At 38.1% G+C, this 24,840-nt stretch overlaps 1 protein-coding gene across 1 annotated transcript in view; it reads left to right on the plus strand.

Moving 5' to 3' along the window:
* The first annotated feature begins 13,039 nt into the window (after positions 1 to 13,039).
* Positions 13,040 to 24,840, plus strand: part of RASGEF1A (RasGEF domain family member 1A) — a 174,659-nt gene continuing 162,858 nt past the window's right edge. Inside the window, exon 1 of the mRNA XM_075025618.1 lies at positions 13,040 to 13,160. The gene's annotated coding sequence lies outside the window, so the exon portion shown is untranslated. The remainder of the gene's footprint in view (positions 13,161 to 24,840) is intronic.

The following is a 24,840-nucleotide window of genomic DNA, read 5'->3' on the forward strand; positions in this document are numbered from 1 at the left end:
TTTGGTTCAAACCATTTCCTGGGTGTAGCTCTTTATATACACCAATTCTCCTGAGTATCTGCTCTCCATTCCCTGCAACTAAAAGACGTGCTGAGAACCGATCTTATCCCCTTGAAAAGCAATACATTTTCAGCTGTAGACCGGTCAATTTCTCAATTTTGTGTGAAATTAAAAATATTACAAATCTAACATTAATTACCACCATTAAGAACAAGCTATACTCATTCATGTACCTGGTATTTTGAACACAGCTGCAGTTATGGGACAAACTCAGGTTGTGGGACAGATGTAGGGACCAGATGGTAAATTCTGCAAGATGTACCTTCTTGCAAGGCAGGAACAGAATTCAATCCAGAGTAAAGTCAGGCATCTAGAAAAAGCTCCAGGCTGGCCAGCCAGAAGGACTCCTCAGGTAGCCCCCAGTACTGGATGGAAGGTCCAAAAAGACTCAGTATTGTTTCCTCCTGACTGTCATAGTAAGAGGAAATGGGAATTATATGCCTCCACTGCAAGCCTTGGATGTAAGAACAGCTCCTCATAACAAGAAAATTATGGTCCTTTTTCCACTACTTGAACTGTGGCTGAAGTAAACTATTTTGGAAAGAAAATATAAAGCTGTGGCAGAAATAGCAGATGATTCAGAGTTTGGGTTAAACTTCTGAGTTACCTAGGCTTATATAAATTATCAGAATTTACTTTTGGCCTTACACACAATGCCCAAATTATTTTTGTGATTTTTATTTGCATGATCATCTCAATGTATGCAGGACAAGAACAGGACAGAATTAGAACTGGCAGATGCCACACCTGAGAAAAGTTAATTCTTTTTGTTTGTTGTGCTTTATCTACACCAGCTATATCAATACTAATAAAAAGGTGCATTTTCAAAAATATATCAAGAACATCATACACATAGATGTTCAGATTTCAACTTCTGCTGATATCAAAGTTAACATGTGATCAGAGAAAACTCTCCAAGTTTCTCCTTTTAGTGAAATTACCCAGATTATTTCTTTTTAAATTTTAAAATCTTGCCATACTTACTAAAATATGGATTGCAGCTTTTCCAGTGAAAAAATAGATGCAAACCAACTCAGGAGAAAGTACTTCTATCTAGCACCCGAATATGCATGACAGGAATACAGTTGCACTTAAATCTCACCCACCATTCAATTAGAAAGATAAGTGAAAGAAACAGCCATGGTTTGTCTAACAGATGTAGAGGTCTGGTCTTCATGAATTTGGAAAGACTAACACTACCATTTCTACTAGCTCAAATTTGTGAAAATTAAAAATGACATCCAAATGTCATAATTGGGCAAGGCTGAGAAACAGCATGCTCAGAATTGTCATTATTAATCAAACTGTCACTCTCTTTACACCTCTCTCCATTTCTGTCATTATATATGATTATATATCTGATACTACAAACCATTTCTGACTAGTATATGTAACAGTCTAGCATGAAATCTTTCCACAAGATTCCCTAAATCACAGTAAAAATAGCTGCACTGCATTTGGGTTAGACAGTTAATTGCATAATGTATTATTCATTTTGGCTGTTATTCATAATAAAGCCATTGATTATTATAGCATATTGAAGAGGAAAAAATATTAGAAAGAAAAAAACTTTCTTCCAAGTTCCCCCATTATAAAACTCTTTTTCTGCTCTGCCAAATTCTAACCAGGTTGGCTGTGATTTTCTATGCTAGGCACGTTTCTGATACAAAATTAGATCTGTGTGTGTTCGTGCACATTTACATGCAAAAAAAAAAAAGGAAAATATATTTTTCCCCTATAAAAGGTAATATTATAATTCTGACACAAACATACTCTAACAGACCCACGATTTACATTAGTGACGTATTTTTGGTTTGGTAGGGAATATGCTGCTTTGGTTAATAACTCCATAAAAATTAACCCTCTATAAACTTTACAGTTTTCCAGTTAACACAGCTTGGTTCAGTTTTGCAAGTGAAATTCCCTGAAGATTGTCAGCACTAGTCTGGCAAAGCAAAGAACAGTCTTCCTACGTTTCCATAACTTTTTACCTTTGATGTTCACCGGTCCATTTTCTATGTTTTCTATAGGTTTCTGTGTGGTACTAATAAAGCCTAATCATGACAGCAGTAAATAAGCTGAGAAATGAAAGGAAAGCCAATGATGACTTCTACAAGTCAAACTTGAATGGTAAGTTATTACATGGAATTGAGGATGTGGCAGAATGTGGTGGGACCTTAGGCCAGTGACATTTACAAAAATATGATACACACTGCAAAAGCCTGACTTCATTAGGGGTTGATAAATAAAAGCACTTCATTTGCCACCACTAATTTCAAAGCTTCTGAGGACTATAAATTGAAGTTACACTACATACATACACACACTACTACAAGAATATTCTTCTTCACATAACAAAGCTCTCATGGTACAGAAGAAGGTAGTTTTTTTCCATTTGCTAGTTTCAGATAGGATTTACTACCATATAAATCAAAATTAGAAGAAAGTGAATTATTTTAAGTAGATAATTTATTGATCCATTTAGATTGTTGCTAAAAGATATTTTAGGAGCACCTGCAAAGAAGTTCTCTCCTAACATACAAGTTTATTCAAGCTTAGAAACAAACTGGTGAATTTACAATGAATAAAGTTATGAAACTGTTTTGACATAAATATTAATACAGAAAAATAAATTAATGTAAAATAATATAAATATAATCTAATTCATGCAAACAGTAGAAAAAAAAATTGCTTTTTATTCTACTTTTAATGCTCCAGCTGAGGAAGAAAGCAGACAGCCACTGCCTCAAGGTTTATAAAGAATTATTTTTTGTACGCAAGAAGAATACCTACACCAAACATCCCTTCAGCTACTGTGAAACTTTTCTCAACTAAGTGATAACTTGTTTTAACAACTGGAACTTCTTGGAAGTTTGCTGGTAGTCAACTTTGCTTAAAAATAAATAAAAACAAACAAACAAAAAAATGGAAAAAAAAACCCCAACAAACCTACTAGCATTTTTCACTACTGTCTCTCTAACTCTCTAGCTTTAAAAATCAATAAATGAACCTTTTTCCACACCCATATCCTTCCTATGTCAAGGAAGAGGGGCTGTCCTTGATAAGTAGCCTAAACTGCTATTGGTGTTCCTAACATTTATTAAATGGATTCTTTATTTGTTAAAACAGGCATCTACTCTTTATTTGAGAGTTACCTTTAATTAATACTTTTAAAATTTTATGCAACATTATTTCACATCATCCAGACAAAACCAAAATGTATTTCGGCAATTAAACTGTGATGCTGCATACCTACTTTCTAAAATTACTACTGAATTCCAGCAGGATCTCATAGATGTACGATTTAAAATGTAGCATGAAAGAGATCAGGGGTTAATATGCAACCATAGGCCCTTTAGGGCACACTGAGACTTATGCCTAGCCATGTTGTGCACGGCAATAAAGGCTGAAGTAACACTGGTGAGAACACAGTGCTCGCTACTGAAAGGGACTATGGCGCACTGAAATACCAGGTGTGAGAACAGGGAACAAGGCAACAAAAGCAGAGGACTGAGAATAAGTTCTGAATAACCAAACAGATACAGAGTTAACAAATATGTGCTGCATGCAAGAAGATTAAGTGAGTATAACAGATCTGTACATTAAGAATGAAGCATTTTTGCTGGTAAAACAAAGTCAAAGGTATGGGTAAAACAGAGTCAATTGATACAATATCCCTTTAGAGAATTATTATAAAGAGGTAGTTCTGGAGGAAAATTGAGACAGTAATACATATCATCAGGACTGAATATAAGCACATAAAAATCTTTGTATTGTTACTAGAGAGACAAAATGAACCAGGATTTGTGTTACTCTGGAAGACTAATTTTCCAGGGCGGGAGTGTGGGAGGGTAGTAGTTAACAGTGATAATCCAGATATTTATCAATGTTGTAGCCAACAAATTTCTTTGCTTTTTGTTAGACTGGCTTTTGTGAAGAGCAGTCTTAGGCTGGAAAACCTTACTGGGTGAGGCAATAGCAAGTTGCTTCAGACAAAAAGGAAGAATGGTACACTTTGGATGTCAAAAAAAGTAGGGATGAATAAAATATATTTTAAAAAATTACTCTAGTAGAGGTAAGAATTGTTGAAAGTCAAGCCAGTTAAAATTTGGAAATTATATTGAAACAAATAGCAGTGATCACGCATTTGGAAGGTGACCAGGAAAAGTTAAATAAAACCTTTGCCTTTTTTCATACAAGACTGATGAAACAGAAATTGAAGCATTTGTGTACTGAAATGGAAATGTGCACATTGATGTGGAAGCAAAATTCAGAAAAGAAGCATCAGGGTAACTGGGGACTGGATGGTCTCCAGCTCAGATTGCAAAGGAAATAATGTGACATTGTAAATGCATAAGGCAGGTTTTCTAATAGTGTTAAGTGATCTGGTCTGGTATTGCATGGCTAGAGAAAAGAAAACATAGTAAACTGTATTTAATAAAGAACATGTTAAGAAACTGCAAACTACATAGTCTGGCTTCAGTAATATGTAATCTTCAAGGGAAAACAGATAGCTTTAGGGGTAAATTAGATATAATTTAAGAGGTTAAACCATTCCAAACTAATACTTTCCCCTAAAAACAAAAACCTTATATCACTGTGACTTCAATAAATCTATTCAGTAAGGCTGAAAAATATCACATGTTTAATGAATACATGAAATATTCTATGATATCCCATACACCAAGCAGATCCTTTTCACAGTCCTGTGCTTCCTGTTCCCAAACCAGGAGGTTTTAAGCAGATAAATATAGAATCATTTGGCACTAAAAATTTTCCCTTAAATTTTCCCTGTATTAAAAATATTGACCCTGGAGCATGATGTCATGGTGACTAGGCTATTATGTCACTATGTTGCATAACAGATTGGGTATCCAACAGGAAGGCAGGAATTCTTTAAAATACTAAGCCTGCTGGAAGAAAGAGTCTACAGAGAAGAAATGAATGGGAGACAAGAAAAAGGAGTTGAAGCTTCCTAAGATTTTAAAAACAAGTCACAGATAGTCTCTCTATCATTAAAGAGGAAAGGTTTACTTAGAAATAATAGCTGGCTCTAAACTACTCCTAGTGTTGTAAAAATAGAATACCCCCTTCCACTGGTTGCCCTATTTCTGGATTTTTTTAAAAACCAGACCCAATTGTTCTTCATTGCTGTGACCTCAGAGGCTAGACTTCAGCCAAATCGGGCATCCCTGTGTGGTTACTCTGAGCTCTCCACAAGTCTCAGGCAATTAAAAGCGTCAATACTGACACACATTAATGACAAAAAGTTAATACAAGGGCTAATTGAGACCATCTCCCTCGCAGGCCATTTCACAACATTAATAGCACAGAAAACAGCCATTAATATGTAATTAAATTTCCAGGATGCGTGGGCTATCAAAATCAGGTAGCTGGAACCCTTCTTCACAGTTTTTAACCTCTCATTACCTCTTGAGCCCAAAATAGCTACTGTGCCAGGCAAGACTCTGTTACTACCTTCCCCTACAAAAGTGAACTGGCATGGCACCAAGTACCAATTCTGCCAGCAACAAAAGCCAGCTCAGTGAAGCAAGCTGCATTTTCTAAGCTTTACCCATTGGAGGGATAAGCAAATGACAGATTATTAACTAGTTTTTCTGGGGTACACGTATGTAAATATTTTGGTAACAGCAGATACCAATTACTCAGAATTTCAAGGCTCTCAACAATTTATTCTAAAATATAACTATATTCCTCTCATGGAAACAAACCCATTTCATTAGCAAAACAAACAAAAAAAAATTGCAATTTAAATTCCTTCTGAATCTTTTCCCACACTGCATCAAGTGAAAAAGATTCGAAGTGAAAAATGCTAGTCTGGGGTTGAGAGAGATGCTTTCACAATGTTTTAGCATTGGATTTTTAGAGAAGTGTCTTTGTGTGCAGGATTGTACCACTGTTAGTTAAAAAGGAACTGAGATGTACGTTTTCCAATTTTGGGCACACAAATTGAGCTACCCCATGAACTCTATTGAGTTTCTGGAACTGTTAGCACTACCCAAATATCAGTCTGAGTATACCTTAGTATGACTGCATTTGCCACAGGGTACTTTTAATGCTTTTGAATAAACAGTAGACAATCGCTCAAGCCAGCCTCTAATAGTAATAAAGCTGAAGTGTGCTGTTGAGAAAAGGCATCCAATTTATCTCTGAACCCACATAAATAGCACTTATTCAACTATCTGTTCCCTTGACAGCTACAAACTTCTTGGGGTCTTTTTAAACTTCAAATTTATTTGGGTTCTATGGTGATCTAAAATGAAGATATTTTAGTAATCTGGAATAAGACTTGATAAGGCACACTCCCCAACTCCTCTGAGTCAGAGACAGTCTCTTTGTCATTCAATTTAAGGCATAAATTTGAAGTTGGTTTCCAAGAAGGGTCTTACCCACAAATACTGGCTGGATCTGAATCTATCTATCATTCATCTAGGGTGAATTTTCATTCATCTGGATGAACTATTCCAGAAGTAATACCAAAACAGACACATTGCCAGTGGGAAAGGAGGAGGAAAGAAGTGGAAAAAAGTCCTGCTAGCCTAGCATTTGAATGGACTGTTAATTTTCCTGTGTAAAAAATATTTTGTTAAAGAATTTTCAGCCTTTAAGTTTTGCATCTTTCTCATTTACAGGTTAATGTTGAGAGTTTTGGTTCTATAATCATATATGAATTAGACTGCAAAAGTCTTATAAAAGCAACAATGACCAAAATACTTTGTCACAATTTCAAAGGGGAAAAAAAAAATAGGGCACAAGTCCTCAAAAACTGAACCACGAGGATTTTTTTCAGGAATTTTTCAGACAGCAAAATATTGTTTTGCAATGGAAACTGCAACTGAACTAAGCTACAGTATTACAAACATGTTACAAAATCTGTTTTCAAGGGCTCAGCATCCATATAAAATCATGTACTGCATATTACATATCAAGGCTATTGCTTTAGAAACCTGAGACCATCTCGATGCTCAGCGATATTGATTCACTGATACAGTGCTACAGAATTAAGTTCACTTGAATACTCTCTGCAGGAAGACCATCCATCTGTTTTCTAAAGTATCCTCTCATGTGACAGTATGGTGAGAGGTAAATGTTTTCAGAGATGGGTTGCCCACCTCATGAAGATGAGACATGGGCAGACACAACAATTGCTTGAAAAGTTACTGCAGAAGAAGAAAGGGATTCGCCAGCTTCCCTTCTTCATGATTAGGACAAAAAGTGATGGTCAATGTATTTCGATGAAGCATTGCATTAGACATCAGGGGAAAAAAAAACCCAAACTTTCTAACAACAAAATAATGACTTACTGGAATAGGTTGCCAGGGGCAACTGAGAAATCCGTACCATTGGAGTATTCAGAGGCAGTGCAGGCAAAACCAAAAATTAGATAGGTTTAGCTGCATTGTGGTATAGGAATGAAATCAATCCCATGCAGTGCCTTTTTTCTAAATTGTGATTTTTAAAAATTGCCATCGTTTCACACAATGGAGATTATTTTTTTTTAATCTTACCAGTTTCATGAGAAATAAAAAATTCAGCTTTTCAGGCAGCTTCAGCAATCATGAAACTTTCTCACCAGTTAATATTACAGCTTATCTATCTATAGACAAAACATCCTTTCTCTTTTTCACATGGGCCTCTTGTGTTCTCCCTCAATGCCATTCTCCATATTTAAAAAGTAAGCAGAAACACAGATATCTATGCACGGCCAATGGCAGCTGTGTACAGCCATCTTTTCAGCTGAAGCACTCATTCATACCATTTATTTAATTGGTTTAAAAATCATAGTTTTTCATATGAACAATTTTATGGACGTAATAGCTGCCATTCAAAAAATACTGATGTTACAGTAAGTTCAATTCTTGAATATCAATATGTTTCTAACATCAAATGTAATACCTCAGGCTGCAAACTGAGTATTGACCAAAACCCCCCCCCCAAAAAAAAACAACAAAAAAAACCAACCCCACCAACCAAACTTTTGTAATGCTTTTGCAATCTGGAATTGTACTTTGTAAATCAATGATTTCTGTATCTAGCAGATCATCACTGGAGTGAGCCCTTAACAGTCACAGGTAAAGTTTCTCTCAAGTCTATATCACTTTGTAGAACTCAAATCCCATTACTTCAACCTCAAAATAATCCTTGTGAGAGGAGTTACAGCAGGATCAATGCTTGAAATTTATTACTGGAGTTTAAAATAACAATTTTTTCAGCACCTAGATTGAAGTGCAAAATTTTGACTAAGTGTAACTTCAGCTGGAGTCTTAACTGCAACTAAACACCAAAGCATATGCCTTTGGAAGAAAAAGGTGAAATAAAATAAAAAAAAAAAAGCTTTGTTCTCTCTTGGTTTGCAACTAAAGACAAAGAGGTGTAAAGGGATCGAATTGAGAAGCAATAACAACTTGGATGAGGAAGAGTAAGAAATAAGTACATGGCTTATATTGAAAACCACTCGTTTCCAGAGATTTCGGTAATTTCTTGGAAGGTGCCTAGCTACTTGAAAGATAAATTTAACAGTCCAAAATGTGATTCTACAATCAAGTGATTTTGTTGCATTCAACAATAAGTCAAGGAAAAGGACCAGCTCTGACCTCATTCCATTTGTATATTCAGTGACTGTTTTGCACATGGAAAAGTAAGAAAATCACAACAGCCATATTCAGAGTAAAAGTATGTTCTTTTTTCTGGATGCCCTCTTGTGTTTGCCTGAACTGGTTTTGAATACCGCAATGATACAGATGTCACAGCTTCCCCAGACAGCCTGGGTTTTATGGCAGCTACAGACAAACATGCTTGCACTACGTATTTTTGTACACAACCCTGCCAACTTCTGACTTACAATTTAATTTAATTCTTGACCTACTCATTATCTCTGGAGCAAAGATTTCTAATTATTTTGGCAATTGGTATCCTAAGGACTATTCTGGCATACCCAAGTCCTCACTATCAGCTCCCAAGAAGGATGTCAACCAACCTCTCCAGAAAATAGCATTCCTGTCATCAGCTAGTGCTTTTACAAAAAATCATGGGTACCACCAAAAAAAAAAAAAAAAAAAAAAAGACATCTGACAAAGAGTCATACTCAAGCAGGTCTTGTAATATCACGCTGTAACTGGAATTAGAATTTACTCCATATTGCTATTCTGATACAAACGTTCATTGCCAAAACAATAGCAGCAATCCTCCCAGCCAAACTGGGGACAAACTGGGTCTATTCTTCCTTAACCTCTCACATTGGGTCAAATGTCAATGGAAAATGGAATTTGCAAAGAATTAATAGAGTACCCCATCAGGAAATTAAAGGGCAAGGCTATAAAAAGAAAGAAAGATCTCAAGCAAGTCCTTTCTACTTTTAAAACATTCTTCATGTTCATTTTAATATTAATATTCATGCCTTGTTGATAGGAACTTGAGTTAGCAATATAGTGACATTTCTATCAATGGGAATGGTAGAACGAATTGTACTACAGAACAATCTACCACGTCTGTGGTTCTCTGAACATGCATGAATGTCAATTACAGTCACTTTAATTGCTCAAAAAAAAGACAACAATTGATTATATCCACCTGCTTCATTTCTTCTCCATCAGTAAATGTCTGGGTAGGCAGCCAACTTCTGACTACAGAAACATCAGTTGTGTGAGCAGAAACATATATGTATGTGTTATTGTATTTCCAGGTGATACTGGCAACAATAACAAATGAGTTCAATTAACTAAAGGTTTCTTCAGAACATGCAGCTCAGGTTCACATCTGCAGACAGAATTCACATGGTTACTGAGCATCCTCTATGCAATACTAAGTAGACAGAAGGGGAGCAACCCGCATGGAAGAAACTGGACCAGTTTTAATAAAGGAATTATTAAAGTTTAGGAGAATACTCTTAAAAAAAATACTCATTTACCTCAGCAGATAATTAATCCAAGTTTATTTTCATATCCAAGGATGAGTATTCTATTACCCTGTTGCTCCTCAGCCCATTTGTGACTAGGTGTCAGCACCCCAGACACCCAGCACACCTTCAGGCCTGGTTCCAGACACCTCTGGACAACTCTATGCACTCCCACCCTACCACAGAGGACACCCAGCTTCAGTCACCGCTGTCTGTCACTTCAGAAAAACGTGTTTAATTATTTTGTGATACCCTCTGTCATTGATACCTGTCCCTACACTCCCTCTCCCCACTGAGTCTTCCCAACAGTACAGGATCTTAAGGGAAAACTCCAGTACCACACACGGTGTCTGAAGCATAGTCCTTGTTACAGCAGGTGTACTCCATGGCACAAGGTCCTTTTCTTCTCCCATCCAATCATTTTTCAGTTGAGGTCTATTACACAGCTAATCAATTCGCATACAATTCTGGCTGAATTCTAAAAGACCTGGATGAACCCTGGATAGACATCTTATACACTGTCGTGGTTTAACCCCAGCCAGCAACTAAGCACCACGCAGCCGCTCACTTGCTCCCCGCCCCGCCGTGGGATGGGGAAGAAAATCAGGAAAAGAAGTAAAACTCATGGGTTGAGATAAGAACGGTTTAATAGAACAGAAAAGAAGAAACTAATAATGATAATGCTAATAAAATGACAGCAGTAATAATAAAAGGATTGGAATATACAAATGATGCACACTGCAATTGCTCACCACCCACCAATCGACACCCAGCTAGTCCCCGAGCGGCGATTCCCCGCCCCCAGTCCCTCCAGTTTATATACTGGGCATGACATCATATGGTATGGAATACCCCTGTTGGCCAGTTTGGGTCAGCTGCCCTGGCTGTGTCCTGTGCCAACTTCTTGTGCCCCTCCACTTTTCTTGCTGGCTGGGCATAAGAAGCTGAAAAATCCTTGAATTTAGACTAAACACTACTTAGCAGCAACTGAAAATGTCAGTGTGTTATCAACATTCTTCACATACTGAACTCAAAACATAGCACTGTACCAGCTACTAGGAAGACAATTAACTCTATCCCAGCTGAAACCAGGACACACACATTTGATTAGCCCTAATGATGCACTTCTCCATGGTCACTACCCAATAGTAACAAAGACCCATTTCTCCTTATGAATTTATGTCCACATGATGTTCAGATTAAACACTTTTGTGGATATTCTTCATGCTGTTCACTCACAGGCTGAAGGAGAAAGCTCCTTATACTCTACAGCAGCACATGACTCACAGGTATATACTGCTCATGCCACCATGCAGTGTTAGATGTGGAAATTTATGGGGAAAAAAAAAAAAGGAAAAAAAAGTTGCTGTGGTGGTTCAAATGTACAGGGGAAAAAAACCCAAAGTATGATTTTGCCTGCAATCAGCCTAAGAAAACATTTCCTAAGCTCTTGGATATGGGCTGCTTCATTATGAATTATGAGGCTAGTAAATCCCTAGTACCTTCAGCAAAGTCAGAATTATATATATAATTAAATCACAGATCAAAAAAAAAAGATCTGAAGAGCTCATATCTCATTCTCACAGGACCATCCCTATCCAATAACACCAGAATAAAAGAAAACATCATACTGTACTCTGCAGAGGGAAACACAGGCAGAACACCTAATGGATATTTAACTGGCACAATCATTTGGAGTAGATGTGAAACTATCATACATTCAGTTTTCTACTCAAGAAGGCATAAGTATTTTAGCTCTTCCACCTTTATGCTGTTATTTCTTATTTCTTCCCCTAGTTTTCTTTGGGAATTATGTGCCAATTAATCAGGATTAAGATCATCCACTCACATTCACACTGCAGGAATAGAAAATATGAAACACCACCCCTTTTAGATGCAGATGACTGACAAATATTCAGAGCACCTGAACATAGCTTGACACAGAGGTAGTAGCATGTTCAATTTTCTTAAGATGCTGCCACTAATATTTTAATAAAGGGCCTTCAAAAGCCCACGAAAGCTTTCCAGACCTACCCTTTGATAGAGGCTAAGAACTAGTTAGCAAACAGTGGAAACCTAAACACTTCTTGCTCTTTCCTAGTGACACTAAAGTATTTACAGCAATCAATAACTGCTGTGAAGCTGTACCATACTAGTTTCCTAAAAAAATATTTGTATAAACAAACATATGCATACAAGGGGTGTGAGTGTAATGAAATTATTAAACTGTACTTTGGAGGCTTAGGGTGGTTAGAAACTAGCAGTGCTTCCCCTGAGAAATTTCTGCCATTTAGTGCAGTATTACCCACTCCAACAGCTTGCTTTTTTCTCTTGAGAATTATTTTGGGAATCTCTAGGAAAGGTCCTGTCTCTAGCACCGATTTCTGATCTGTAGAGACACATCCAAGGATGATAAACCAGAGGCTCAGAAATTATTCCAACCTTCCTTTCTGTTAGGAGTAACCAAGAAATGTCTCCCTCCCCAACAATCTTGTGTACAATTTTGTGCTTCCTAACATCTTTTTCTGTTTTTTTTTTTTTTTTGCTTCTGATGCCAGAATTACTGCCCATGCCCTTGGTTTCCCACTCTCAGATAAACAGCCTATAAAATTGCTGCAAGAAACCAAGTGCTGCTTTTCACGCAGCCACAAGACAGACGTCCTTTACTGAACATATTCTGCGTGCAGCATCCATGCCAGCCTCCAAAAGAGAGAGACGATAATGTAATCGCCGAAATGCTGAGAAGATCCTCTGAGCAGAGGCTGAAAAGAGGGCAGGAGTGGGGAGGCTCTAAAACCAGAAAGTGCACCCCATATTAAAAAGTAACTTTTCGGCAGCGCGTCGCGAGGCTGAGCACCAGGCAGAGAAGGGGAGCACGCAGCCACATGGTATATTCCTGCCTCTGCCTCTCTCTCGTCTCTCTTTTGGTCCTTCTCTCCGGCTTTCTCTCCCACCTCCTCTCCCCGGCGCTGCCTTCCCCTCTCCCCCTGCCGCAGGCTGCAGAATGGGACACGCTTGTTCCCCAGCCAGCCGGCAGCTGTCACACAGCGGAGGCAGCCAGCAGCCGGTGCAAAGAGTGAGCCTACTCTGTCATTTAGGATGACTCACTGGAATCTGGCATTAATTTCTCTTTCTCTGGTAGTGGACGGAGAACAACCAAAAAGCTACACTGGACTAGACCAAGGTAAGTGATTTAAAAGTCTTTTTTACCCTAAAGCCGGCCGATGCTGTGAGGGTGCCAAGCTGCGTACAAAAGCTGGCGCTGGAACTAATTCGGTGGGTGTCTGAACACCTGGCATTACATGCCACCAGTGTGCTTTCTGGTGTTAACCCTGTGCATACCACCCAGCTACCCCCAGGGGGAGAGACGGCAGGTCAAAATATAGCCTAGTGACTGCATTTTCTCCCCTTAATGCAACTTTTACAGCAGCTCTACCACCTGCTCCTGTGAATGCAAGAAGCTTCTCAATTTTGCTAATTGATCAGGCTTTTGTGTTCTGCCACTGGGCACATAGCGTATCAGGCATCCGTCATGGACTCTGTGCGGATTCCTTCCCACGGCAGTTGTTTCATCACTTTAATGAGTTGAAATTCCACAGTCCACAGAAACGCTTCCCTGTCATTTCCCCTCCCTCTGAGGGATACTCGTAGGATCATATAGATACGATCCATTTTCAGGCTTTTCAAAAGTAATGCTTGCTGAAACCACCAGAACAAGTCTGCTGAAGCACAGCCAGTGCTGCACTACATATTCTGTCTGCATTCCCCGCTCTGGTTTTTCTTCCGTGAATCAAAAATTCAGTGTTGCAGGAGGGTTTTTGCAAGGACTGTACATGTCTCTGGCACAGCAATTGAAAGTAAAGGGAGAAGCTTCTCCCAATTCTAAAATCCTGGCAAAAAGCCCTTCTTCCATTTTCCAAGGAGGTACAGTATTTCAAGCAGAGTTATCTAAGCAGGTTTCTGCTGGGGCTGATTGACAGTTTTTAGTTGTGATTTTAATGAAAAGATTTCACTGAATATCTACAGCTTCATTTCTGTCAATCCAATGCTTTTTACCAAATGGCTTACTTCAGAAGGTGACACCTTGAAATTAACCCAGCATCATGCTTTTCTAAATCTATAAACATTATCAGACTAGCTAGTGCACATTGCAGAATCGCACTATCTTACCTTTGGATCTTTAATGGTCTAACTGCAGTGAAGACATTTGGTTTGGTTTACATGTTCTCTGTACTGTGGAAAGCGTTGCAATTGTAACTGGATGTGCCTATGTTCCTTATACATTATACGGTATTTTTCTGCAATACCTTATACATCCTATTTGTTCAGACCTCCTGTTTACTGGCAATCAGTTTATTAAGAGTTGACTTTTAAACCTGCAAAGAACTGCCCTGACATTATTGCTACAAAAAGGAATCTCTACTCAAAGAAGATGACAGGTCCCATGTTGATCACATCTACAGAGATGACCAAACAGGAATTGGCAGTTAACACTGAACACCATTCAGCTTCCAAGTAGTCACCAAGATCCACAGTCTGTTGACCCAGCATGAATATTTTTGAAATGAACTCAAAGATGGCAGTAAGAAACACTCCCCTTAGTTACGCCCCTTTGTGCAATCTTTTAAACAGATTAGGGGAAAACAGATTCTTATTTCAGAGAACTTAAAGGACTTTGGTACGCATCTTCATGAAGAGGTAGGACAACGGCTTCGCATGTCAGCATGGATTCTACCTCATTTTCCATCAGAATATGGTACATTTTTCCCCTTGATAAAAGTGGAAAGCATTTACCAGCATTATGCTTTAAGATTATTTCTAATCATTTGGACAAGTGCAGAGACTTCAATACATTTTTTTTTTCTTCTAATTTACCTTTTTTCTTAGCATTTAGATATGATGCTCACTGCAAGGGTATAGGATTATTTCCAGGGAAAGTAACTCTAAAATGCAATTCAGACAACAAATCATTGTGATTCTGTCTTTAAGCCCTAGATTATATTCATGCTACTTATTTTTAAATTAGTAGCTATTTATTGTATGCAAGCTCTTAGTCACTTGCTACTGTAGCACATGTCAGTCTCTGGGGTCTGAAGAGCTATTTTTGAGCCTGTCTGGCTAACGTCTAGAATACAAAATTATCCTGTTCTCAAGTTGGGGTTTTTGTTTTATTTTCCTCTTTTTGGAGACATCAATATATCATCAGTTTTCATCAGTATGGCTCTTTTCAGGTGGAATCTTTGTCCTTTTAAATGCAGATGATCTACTGTGAAAACAGTTTATTGTAACTTGGCAACAAGAGCTAAAAAAATCAAGTTACATCCATCACGCATGCAAACCTTGTATTGTGCTGCCCCATACTCAGCAAATTAAACCCTAGAGATAAATTACATTCTAGACTTGGGGACCAGTCAGTTTAATATCATTAGCTGGGCTCACCAGTTGTCCTAATTACAGAAGTCAAAGACTGCAGGAAGCAGCTGCAAAGTCAGCACATGTGCAAGTAGCTGTTTGTAAAGCAGAAACACATGCTTTAATTTGAAGCTGCTTTGTTGCAGCATGAATTATTAAGGACACGTATGGCATTTAATATCACTGTCAAAAAAATGGTCTGGCTATGATCCAGGTGATAAGACTTCTATGGGTTGTATGGGGTTATCGCTGGCCTTTCTGGGAAGCTTCATTTCTGGTGTAATATTTTCACTAAACTAAACAAACAAGCACTTTCAATGCTATTTAGCTATGATCTCTTGGGTCATTCATTCACTGGTGAGCTGGGAGGTCAGTAAGAGGGAAATTAGACACACTGCTAGAGAGCAGCTAGTGCAGTACTACCTACTGTCCTACCTATCTTACTCCAAATGGAGATTCCACTATCAATGTAACTACATGTTCAAGGGGCATGAGACACATAGCTGCTACACTGGAATCAGCAGGAAACATCCTAAAGACACAGAGATGCTCAACTCTGGAGCTCTGATTGAACCTAAAAAGATTAAACCAGCCACAAACCAGCTAACTGGAATCAGTGAGCTGCTTTGACGGGTGGCCAGGGATCCCCTCCGCTCCGAGTTTCACATCCCTCTTGGCAGTTCACCTCCACAAACTGAAGTCAGAAGTTTTGCTGTGGTTAGTTAAGTGAATTTAGTCTTATAACTGATTTCATTCAGAAAAGTTGAAGGTTCAGCCAAGTTCTACAGCTCAAAAAATCAGCTTAAATAGAAGCCGCTTCACTTCAGTTCTCACTTATCTCTGTAGATTTCATTCGAAAGTAAAATCCCATCCAAAGATGAAGAGCTCTAAAAAAATCAAGGTTTTACACATCAGGAACATACCAACTCTTGATAACAACCTCCGGAAAGGTATCAAATTCATCCCAACTACTCAATAACCCATAGTCTCCTGCACATAGGCACACAAAGATGGGTAAAATTTCATTTTCCATTGCAACAAGCACACTTAGCCACTGTCATGGTTCCCTATTAATGTCACTGTAACTCAGGAAGCTATGTCTCTATTCATTGCACACAGAGCAGAGTCAAGATTACCTCCTCCTCATTGCATAGTTCTTTGTTAAAAGGTAAACAAAGAGTACCTACAGGCAACATTTTGAACAGTACTATTGATCATCATTGAAATGGTTTTTTAAGTTGAACTGTACACAGGCACTTGTTTTAGAACAGGGAACAGAAAGCCAGAGGTGGACTTTTTACAAGGGCATGTACTGATAGGGCAAGGGGTAATGGCTTTAAACTGAAAGAAGGTAGATTTAGATTAGATGTAAGGCAGAAGTTCTTCACTGTGACGGTAGTGAGGCACTGGAACAGGTTGACCAGAGAGGTTGTGGATGCCCCATTCCTGGAAGTGTTCAAGACCAGGTTAGATGGGGCTTTGAGCAACCTGGTCTAGTGGAAGGTGTTCAAGACCATGGCAGGGGGGTTAGAACTATATGATCTTTAAGGTCCCTTCCAACCCAAACCATTCCGTGATTCATTGTATGATTCTATGACATTTCACACACTTGCTACATTGCTTTCCAGGAACTTCTTGTAACATAGTCTCACCAGTTAAGATCAAATCTAATCTTAGTCTAAGATGGAGGATGTTCATAGGGATGAAAGTAAGGCACATATACTATGCAAAACAGGCATCCAACCCTTATGATTAGACATTACCTTTTCATGAGAGCATTTTTCTTTCCTCAGAGGAAAAGGCTTAGTTTCAAACATCCTGTAAATTAGGGATGAATGAATCTGTTGGAGAGGTACTATTGCTTTCTTTGCCTTCAATTTTTGTATTCCTCAACAAACTTGGCCACTTCTTGTAGCATTTTCAGTCCAATAGAATTTGAACCTTTGACCACCTACACCAGTGAAGAGTACAACCAACTGAACCATAAAGGAGTATGTAAGAAATATGTAGAGTATCTCAGGATGCATGTGTGAAAGTAGTGTCATGTGTGAAAGTAGTGTCAGAACCTAATATAAACACAAGGTAATATATCCATTTCAATCACAACGAGCTTTAACAGACTCTTCTTTAAAATAATGTCGGCAATTTTCAGCTTCTATTTAATTATTCCCTTAGGACTAATTCCTTTTCCATTAAAATCTGTATTATTTCTTTATTTATTTATTCCAAACAGTGCTCTGTATTTTCTCCCAGGTAAGACACAGATGGTGCAGTTTCTGAGGCACCATTTTAGTTCTTTCTTGCTCAAGTAAAATAAAAACAATATTGCGTTTACCACAAAGTAGCTTTTCCCATACTTTTGAGCTTTGTCATGTAATTTGGACTTGTGAAAACTGATTCCTTTCAACAAATGAAACAACAGAAAAATACTTTTCCTTCTTGTTCATTTCGTTAACATGTGAAATGTCTTTTCAACTCAATATCAGCTTGCTTGTTTGTTTTCCTTTGATTGTAATTCAAATTTGCAAAGTGATGAGGAAAGTAAGTATGTTAGGCATGTATTATCTTTAGGTTTTGAGGTGATTTCATTATTGAGTTATTGGCTAGTTTAGGAATGCTGCATTACAGACAATCTCTATGAATAAATGGACAACAGTTCAAAGGGAAACACTTCTGAGAGCAAAGAGTACATTCTCTAGAGCAGTTCCAGTAGATAACACATCTGAAATTGATTTTAAACATAATCTCAATTTTTGGCTAAACTCAACAAGCTCTATGCAGCTTTTCCTTCCTATTTCTCCTTGTGTCTTTCCCAACCTTATCATGCTAAAGGTGTGTGTTTGAGAAAAATGCTCTTATTCCTGAGGTCACCAGCAATGCTGGGTAACATTTAGCGAAGCGTGTACTATCCAAGTGATTTGTAGGTTACACAGAGGACAATACCACGATCCACAGGGTGAAGCAACCAGAGTAAAAGCCATCCAGGAGCTGGGTTTACTAAAAAAATTACCAAGATTGTTGATTTATAAGGAAGCTTGGAGTCTGTAGCCAAACCCTACTTGAAACCATATAGCAAAGGATGAATTTGCATGCTGCAGAGATACTGTAATTTTACAGAACAAGACCAGTGCATCGAGATGTACAAGAAAACAAACAAAGAGTGTGGTGGAAACAGCAAATGAAATACATAACTCTCTACTCCCTGTTACAGACTTCTTTCCATCTTTTACAATGAAAAAGCTCAAGTTTTTTTCTAGGTCCTAAACATTACAAGTCCTGTCATGAAATTTAAAAAGGTAAAACAATTAAAAATCACATGATGCTGTGCATATATGACACCATAACAGTTCCAGATGCTAAAGGAGCAAAAAACCACCCCCCAAACAGAAATATAACTGCAGCTTCACAAATCAGATCTGATCATCTTTGAGGCAAGGTTGTAGGCAGAAATAATAAATTTAAATAGGCATCCTCATGTAAATAGAAAAGAACATGGAAGGTTTGAGCAGACTAGCCTTTCTTCCATTCCTAAAGCACCTACAAACTCTGCCTTGCTTACAACCACATCCACACAACTTTACCATCACCACTATATCATGTCTGGTATATTGAAAATATAGTAAACTAGAAATTTTCCCATGAAACTCTAGAACACAGTTCAGACCATAAAACACATAAGACCCTGCCATGCCAGGACACAGTTCAGGCTTCCTACCTGGGGACACTACTGTGGTGGTGTGCAGCAGAGCAATGCCATACCCCTCCAGGAGGCACCAAGACCCGTGCATACTCCATCTACTGCCCTTGGAGGCCAGGCCAGAACAAAACTGGGAACTGACAAAAAAATTGGGCTAAAAAAGGACAACCTCTATGTTACCAGGAACTGTAGAAAGCATCTACTACATTTTAGTTGTTAACTTAATTATAGCTGGTAACTGATTTGAAAGGAAAGGAAACAATACAGAAAGCCTTGCACTTCTAAGAAAGCCAAATAATTCTATAGCTAGTTTCTTCACCAAGGGAAACGTAAGAAAGAGTTAACAAAAACTGTTATCTGTGAAATATTGAATATCTGAAATATTAACCTGACAGTCATGTTTATCTTTTGTGAAATAGCTTTAATGATGCTATTTATGCCTTTACATTTTTCTCATTGTTTTGCTCACTGTCCTCTGTTGCCACTGGTATTATTACACTTTCAGTATTAGTAATAAAACAATTACTGAGCCTCTCTGCTGTTTAATGGGTTTGAAACCTCAGGAGTTGAAAATAATTAAGTTGGATATTTGTGCTTGCAATGAAGTTTGATATTTGATGAAAAAAAGAAAAAAAAAACTAACAGAAACATCCATAAATATTAAAGCCAAGTGGGACCGCTGAATAATTGAATCTGACTTCCAGCATACCACAGTAACCTTGTAATTTCATCCAATTCTACCTGTGTCAAGCCTAGTAGCTTGTATAGCTAAGTCCATTGTTATAAAAATAGTTTCAGATCTTGAAAATTATAATACAGGCTGCAAGTGCAGGACCTTACAACAGCTGATCACAACAGAGTGGGATCATTCCCTTCTGCTCCCTGCACATAACTCAAACCAGCTAATCTAAAGCCCCCTACATTGCAACACCTTCACCCTGTCTAAGCATGGAAGTTTAATCTCAAAATGCAATTCTCACAGAAAGCTAAGAGAAATTTTAAAAAGAAATGGAAAGTGATTAGAGAACATGAGCTAGAATTCAACAGAGATGACAGGCACTTCTACCACTTGCTATTAAAAAAAAAAGTTATTAATAATTCCAGAAGTCTCAGAAGAATTGCAACAACATCACATTATTACCTTTTTTTTTCCCCTGCCTGAATAATGTGCTTTTCCTTCAGCATATTGTTCCTAGATACCATAATGGGGAAAGAGGAAAAACTGCTAGGTTTAACATTAAACAAAAGTTTATCAGTGCTGCACCTCGAAAGGTAAATGTAAATGTAAATGTTAACTTTCTTTGTGCACTTTCTCACAAAGGCACTGTATAAAGTTGTCTGGAGACAAATTCATACATACCATAAAGGATTCAAAAAATGAAAGGATGGCTTTTATGCAGCAGGAGAGAACCAGACCAGGAGAGACTAATATCCCTGTGCAGCATTATGGTAGGATTTACTAACAGAGAAAACTCCTCAGTTCCCTCAGCCATTCTCTGCGCTCCCTACTGCCTCCTGAAAAATCTGCAGCATTGCTTCTGCTAATGAATAAAATGAACACAGCTGAGGGATAAAGGGAGAGATAGACCACACTGGAAAATGAAGAAAAGAAATGAGAGGGAAGGAAAAGGGGGAAAGAAAAGAAAAAGTATTTGCTCTCCTCCTTTATTCTCAACATTTCCCACATTTATAATGGATTTAGGGAAGAATCAGTAAAGAAATAAGGACTAAGATACAAATGAATACAAAAGAAAAAGAAAGCAAATGCAAATGGAATTAAATAAGCGGCAAATAGAATATACAGGTGATGTTAAAGATGTCATCTCCCCCAAACCCACATTTTTTCCCTTCATTATTTCTTTCTTCAGCAGACTACAGATCTCTGCTATTTCAGTATTTTTAACGACATGTTCACACCATGTTCTTTGTATTTCAATGGTTGTTCCTAGGTCTTTTCTTTCTTTCGTGCATCACAACATCCACTGTCCCATACCTCCACCATCTACAAGACTCTGCTCCTTCTGGATGCCCACCCTTGTGTTCTGGCAGTGGGAGACTAAAAGACAGCATGGATTCTGCTGTCTTGACAATTTATGGATACTGAACTGTCCAACAGAAGTATTTCACTAGTATAAAAACTGAAAGGTATAGAACTAAGTAGGGATTTGATTTTCACCTGTTGTGACTCAGAGCCATGCTAAATCATGACAACCTCTTTTCACTGAACATCTTAGAAATGCCAGAGCCAAGCCTTCTACACCAGTTAACCTGGTGGGGATGGGAAATTCTGTGATATTAATTGAGCATTTTAATTAAGGAAAAGCAGAAGAAAAATCAATAGAAAAATACCCCAATAGGTATTATTGAATCTATTGTCAATTTATAGTTGCTAAATAACAGCATTGGTTTTATCCTCAGATATGTAGTGTTAACTCACAGTAACTAATATCCCATTCATATACCTCTTCTTGATATTATTTTGACAGCCAGAAAATTGTTCCTCTGCCTGAACTTAGGAGACAATTTAATTTCTCAGGTGAAAATGTAAATACAAGACACAGCAGAAGCAGCCCAGTCCTCCTCTGGTAAATACGACAATTAGTGGTACATACATTCAGACCTCATTCAGAAACCTATAATCACCCACATTTCTGTGAGTACTAAACTTCTTAGAGGGTAGGGCCTAATATTACTATAAAAAGTTATTACTAGCTGTTATGACAGCATGTGTGGGATAGGCACAGAAGAGAATAAACCAACTTTTTCAAATTACAGATGGTATGAGAATTGTCCCAGAGAGGAGGTGGAAGATGTGAGGAAAAAAAGTTTAAGTTCCCCCACCCTGGAATGTAGACTGATGTCCTGTAAGTGGTATCTCAGCCTTCTGCAGTCAGTCTTGTGTAATTATATTTCATGTAAATACAGTGTTTTCATCACCCACCCCTCTGTTCTGATCATTGCTTAGGGTCTGACTCAAAACTGCTAGCTCTTACCTAGGCCTCTGTGAATATAAATAACCTAATGTCTCCAATAAGCCAGGCAGCAACTGACTCCAGGGTTTTAAAGCTCAATAATTTCTTTTTAAAAATCAATATATTTGTAACTAGCTAGTAAAAGTTTCCAGCCTAAAAATGTGCTTAAATGGGCAATCCAACAGGGCTTTTTCCCAAACCGCATGAATTTTAACAACGCTTACACTTTTCAGTTTTCAAATTGTCAGAAGATCATTTATAAAGGATGGGGAATTCTGAAGATTAATTCTGCTCCTTTCCAGGAAGCCATCGCTTCATCATCCCCTATTCACAGCTTCTCACAGACAATGGATACTATTCAACAGTGACAGCTCAGGTACATTAAAACAGAAAAAGTGTGTAAGCAATAGCCGAACAATGGCATTTCACTGTGTCAAAGGGAAGCAGGCATGGTGGTGTGCTTAGCTTCCCTGAAAGGAGCACTTTCTTTCTTTCAGCTCACTTGGTTCTCCAGCTGTTGCTGTAAGAATCATCGCTGTTTTAAAAAAAGAAGGGATTGTCTGTGATCCAAGAAAAATGGTTGAAGATAACACCCCGCCCCCCATTTGTATAAATGTTTGTGGAATAAATAAGGATATGAATGAATGAAATCACTTGCCTTTCCTAAGAACCATTTGTTTAGTTAGCTATGATGTATTTAATTTATTATTTATAGGCCTAAACTTTGACATCATAAGGACAGATACTCAAGCGGGCTTGAATACTAGCATTCAAAATAAGCGTGATTTGAAATGTATTTGATTGAAAGGAATTCAGATAATTTGATTTCCCTTTGTGCTCCATCCCTTACTGTGACCACAAGCAGCAATAAACCACAATAACTGCTGCCTAAACAAAACCTTAAAGGAAAGGTTACAGCAGGGTACATCTCATGCAAGCAAGAAGAGCCTACATGAAAATAGCTCTCAGTGTTGCCTTTGGTTAAGGTTTTTAGACTCCAAGGCAAGCCTCCAATATTCCCTTGTAAGAGGGGCTTGCAGAAAATAGGCTAGGGAGTAATACAAGCCCCCACAGGAACTTAGTTTCCCAAAATTAGGTCAGCACTGGTATAAAATTAGATTCTATGTTCTGCTGACCGAACTGAAAAGAGGAGTGATTTTTAATCAAGAATTCTTGAGGGTAATGATATATCTTGCTGGAAGTCACCAAGTACGGGGCACAAACTTGCACAGTGGTTAGCTCCTTCCTCTTGCTAACATCTGCTAACACTCATTTGAAGCCCAAGTGCAAAAGAGAACTTATAAATTAACTATGAGGGCCAAATTTTTTAAAGTCAAAACTTGCAGCACTATTTAAACAAATGATTATACTCTATATTTAAAGGGCATTCAGTATAAGACTTAGTTATCTACTATAATTGATTTATCAACTAAATTGCCAGGTGAAATTGCTTACAAAACCAAAACCTACTTCAATTCAAATCACCCAAACATTCAAAATATGATGTAGAAGCCTTGGAACATACCAAACAATGATCTTGAACTATAATTTTCTAAAATCAATTCTAAACATCTACTGTCTTACAATGCAGTACCTCTGAGGCTTAGAAACTAAACTCTGGGGAGAAGAAAACATTGCTTTCTAGTAATGAACGAACTGACCTTGACCAAAAGAATCATCTGAGCAAAAGACCTAGACTAGAGCAAGGAGAAAGGAGGCTCCACAAAAAACAACACTCATTACTACCCTCTCAGTATTGGAGGACTATTTCAAAATATTTTATTAGAAACTTGTTTGAACAACACTAAGTATCATTCTGAATTGCAGTAAACTGTATACCTCTCCACCCTACTGTTCAGTCTCGCTAAGGTCACATCCCTTGTGGATCCCGTCTCCAGAGGGCTGGGTGGATGGACTGATGGCAGCCAGCACATGCAGCAATTCAGAAGGATGTTCAGAGAAGCATCTACTGCACAAACAGTCCAGGAAAGCCCTTTTGGGGATTGCAACAATGTGTAAGGATGTTGGAAGCTGCCAAGAAACAGATTTTGACAACTCTGGGACAGAAGTTCTCTGTGTACCTGGGGAGTGTGCCAATTAGTGCAATGTAAGATTTTGTTGGTTTGCAGACATAGTTACTCCAGAAGCTCAGCATGAAATAATCCAGCCTGAACCTACCACAGACCTGGACAAAAAATTTGTCCTATTGCTTCAGCATCACAGTATGGCAACAGAAAGCCCTATCCAGTATAAAAGTCTTATAAATTATCTTCCTTAGGTCATCTAACATTGATACTGGTTCATGGTTAATAAATTAGAGGTTGGGAAATAAGCTCCTGGGCTAGTGGCCTGGAGCAACCTGGGATGAAGATTTTTAATACTATTGTGAAGACTGTCTACCTGGAGTTGAAAATTGCAAGGAGAACTACTCTCATTCTGCAGAGCTTGTACAGCACATCAGAAGGTTTATGAACACCAGTGTGGGAAGCACTAATGAGATACCTAACAACAGTGCTTTGAAGAGATCTGGCTTTTTGCAACTAGAGAAACACATACCTTCTTTTCACATGGTCACTGATTAGGAACTTTGTTCCCAGCCAGGTCTCTACTGGGATGCAGAGTTATGGTGGAACTCATCTAGCCTGTCCTGTTATAGCTTTTGAGGTTTTGCCACACAACTTAAAATCCAAATGAATAATTACATTACTTTCCTTCGGGTTCTTCAGGGGTGGTACAATGGGCACTTGCAACACTGATGCTGATGCCTTTAAGCTATCACAACA

This window comes from Buteo buteo, chromosome 4 (genome assembly GCF_964188355.1).
Source record: "Buteo buteo chromosome 4, bButBut1.hap1.1, whole genome shotgun sequence".
NCBI lineage: Eukaryota > Metazoa > Chordata > Aves > Accipitriformes > Accipitridae > Buteo > Buteo buteo.